Source organism: Myotis brandtii, unplaced genomic scaffold (assembly GCF_000412655.1).
Source record: "Myotis brandtii unplaced genomic scaffold, ASM41265v1 scaffold4637, whole genome shotgun sequence".
Taxonomy (NCBI): Eukaryota; Metazoa; Chordata; class Mammalia; order Chiroptera; family Vespertilionidae; genus Myotis; species Myotis brandtii.
In genome coordinates this window covers 3,483-6,964 of record NW_005367729.1, presented here as the reverse complement: position 1 = coordinate 6,964, position 3,482 = coordinate 3,483, and positions in this window count along the sequence as shown.

Sequence of the window (3,482 nt, the reverse complement as noted above, 5' to 3'; positions counted from 1 at the left end):
TCAGGAGAGCACATCCACATCTCGGCCATCTGTGTGTCCACTTGGGAGACTTACCTATTAGTCCCTTTGCCCATTTTTCAATTGTATTGTTGTCTTCCTTTTATTTAATTGTATGAGTCCCTATACATTTTGGAGATTAACCCCTTAGCTGACGGACCCCTACTGTTGCAAATGGTAAGAGTTCTTTCTTTTTCATGGCTGCATAGCATTCCATGGTGTAGATGTACCATGGTTTTTCTATTCAATCATCTGCTGATGGGAACTTAGGCTGATTCCAAAGCTTAGCTGTTATAAATTGCACTGCTATGAACATGGTGGTGCATGCATTCTTTCTGATGAGTGTTTTGGGTTTCTTATGATGTATTCCTAGCAGTGGGATCACTGGGTCAAATAAGAATTCCATTTTTAATTTTTTGAGGAAACTCCATATTGTTTTCTATAGTGGCTGCACCAGTCTGCATTGCTAATGGACCAAATAAACTGATGAACAAAAATAGACCCAGAGACATAGAAGCATGAACAGACCACGGAACCTCAGAGGGAAGGGTGGGGAGGGTAGTTGGGAAGAGATCAACCAATGAACTTGTCTTCATATATGCGTAACCCTAGACACAGACAATGGGGTGGTGAGGGCCGGGGGAGGGAATGGGAGCCAGCGGGGAAAGGATAATGGGGAGAAAAGGGGACCTATGCAATACTTTCAACAATAAAGATTAGGAGAGAGAGAGAGAGAGAGAGAGAGAGAGAACCTCCTGTTCACTATCCTGGCATCCAGTCCCCGCCTTGCTCTCTCCCACCTCCATGTCACTCCTCACCTTCCCTCCTTAACTTCAAATGCACAAACGCAGCTGCAAACCGTTATTCTCCAGGCCATTGGCGGTCTTGCTCCCCCACAGTTGTCATCAGTTTGGCTCCAAAAATCTTATAAAATATTCTCTACATGGTAGGACATTTCTTATACCAAATTATTGTCTTTTCTTCATTTACAACATGCTTTCATACACGTGTTTTCTCCAAGTGGAGTGGGACGTGCACACAATTATTAAAAATATGCTACCTGGGAAGGATGAGCTAGTTCTAACAAGTTCACACTCTTTGGTGTGGGCACTGATGCACCAACCACTGAGACCCACCCGCCAGGGTCCATGTGTAAATGATGGAAATTCTCACAATTTGAGAGGCTGGAAATAGAACTTTTGCACATGAACAGCAGGGAAGTTGAGTGAAATGTGTGTTTTCGGGAGGCAGCCATGTGCTTGTGAGAGTGGCAGCAGGTTTGAGATGGAGGCTGCGGCCACAGCCTCCAGCCCAGCCTCTCCTGCCTCCTCACATGTAGAGGTTCCAGTTTTGTGGAGGATCTCATTGTAGAAAATAACAAGGAGAATCATTCAGATTCAAAATGAAAGCATCATTCAATGCATATTCTTATTCCCAAACCCCAAAAAGGTGACATGGCCAACGGCGGATGAAGAAGAGCGAGAGGAAGCCACATCCACGCGCCTCTGGGGCAGCACCCCTGGGTCCTCATCAAAACCCCAGGAAGGAGGACTCTCAATTCTGGAAGCTGCCCCCAAAGGAATGGGGTCAGAGTGAGGGGTCTCAGGAAAGGAGGGAGAAAGGAGGGTCAGGAAGAAACCCTTGAGGCCAGCATCCTTGAGTCTTTTCCCAGCTGGGGTCACCCCTAGGGTGATAAGGTCAGGCATGCAGCCCAGGGTCCCAGTTGCACCCTTATATGCAGCCTCCATGCAAATGGGGCTCTCCTCCGGCTCATAAAAGGGGGCCCTTGCCCAGCATGTTGGGGAGACACCCAGAACCCAACCTGAGACAGCAGGACCCCAGCGGCTCCACCATGGACTTGGTGCCAAGCTGCGTTTTCCTCCTGATCATTTCCCAAGGTCGTTCTCAGGAGAGGGGAGCGCTGAGACCTGTGCCTGTGCCTGTTGGTGCTTCCATGTGATTCTCAGTCCACCTTGTGTCTCTGTGTTTGCAGGTGTCCAGTGTGAGGAGCAGCTGGTGGAGTCTGGGGGAGGCCTGGGGGAGCCTGGGGGGTCTCTGAGACTCTCCTGTGCAGCCTTTGGATTCACCTTCAGTAGCTACGACATGAACTGGGTCCACTAGGCTCCAGGGAAGGGGCTGGAGTGGGTCTCAGGCATTAATTATAGTGGTAGTAGCACATACTATGCCGACTCAGCGAAGGGCCGCTTCAGCATCTCCAGAGACAATGCCAAGAACTCGCTGTATCTGCAAATGAGCAGCCTGAGAGCCTAGGACATGGTGGTGTATTACTGTGCAAGAGACACAGTGAGGGGAAGTCAGTGTGAGCCCAGACACAAACCTCCCTGAGGAGACAGCAGGGCTGTGCTGCACGGAGCATCCAGGACACCAGGGGGCGCTAAGGACCAGAAAATCCAGGTTCCAGCTCAGAGGTTGTCCCTGGAGGGTTGTGCAGGCTTCCTATTGGGGTCAATGCTTTCTTCCCTCCTAGTGTCCCTGGGGCAGTTCCTCTTCCTTCTTTGTGTCTTTAATTAGATTCTCTGCAGGAAAAAAGCAGGAAGTGGCTGTGTGTCAGATCTGGTTGACTTCTCATCTGGGTCCTTCCTGTCACCATGTGCCTGATGTTCGCTCTCTGGGTTGACAATGAAAACATTGTAGGGATTCCCATCCCCTCACTGAGAGAAATTCCCCCCACCGTCCACGCAGTGCTGAGTGGGGACAAGGAGTCCAGGCCCCAAACCTCACCATTGATGATCAGCCCCTCTCTCTGCCCCAGGAGGAGCCCTTTGGGGGGCAGTTAGCCGATTGCCTCTCATTGACATGGCTGCACATGGAGGTTTAGGGTCTGACCCCTGTGGGGGCTGCCCCTTCGTGAGCCTGGCAGTTGGACTCAGCTCCTAGGCTGTCCCAGACAGAGTCCAGAAGGACACCCAGTGACGTGCCCTGTCACAGCCCTGCTGGGCATGTTCCCCGTGGGTCTCAGAACTTGGTCCCTGGGGACCTATCCCAACACCTGTTCCACTTCCCCTGGAGAACCACCTGCATTCTGGAACCTGCTGAAGGGTGACATGGTCCCAGCCACCTCTGCTGTGCCTCTCGCTCCGCAGACACCACCCCATCCTCACCCTCTGTCCCTGCCGCCTACACTCTCACTCCTTGGGGCCTGCACAGGATGTCCTGAGTGGATGTGTCTGCCCTCTCCTTCCCACCCTTGTATGTTTTGCCTTAAATGCAGCCCCATGTCATCCCCTCATGGCCATCTCCTGTGCCAGGCCCTCCCTCTGCAGTCCTGTTGAGCCCAGGTGCAGTGCCCACCTGTGATTACAGTCCATGGTGGCCGCTCCTGTGTCAGGTGGAGACACAGCTTAGCACTGAGCTCAAAGCACCTCCAACAGCTCACACTGTGCTAAGGGAACCTCCAAGGGGCCTGCGAGCTGCAGAGCATCATGGTGGACAAGCCAGTTGCCACTGGGGTCATAAGGCAGTCA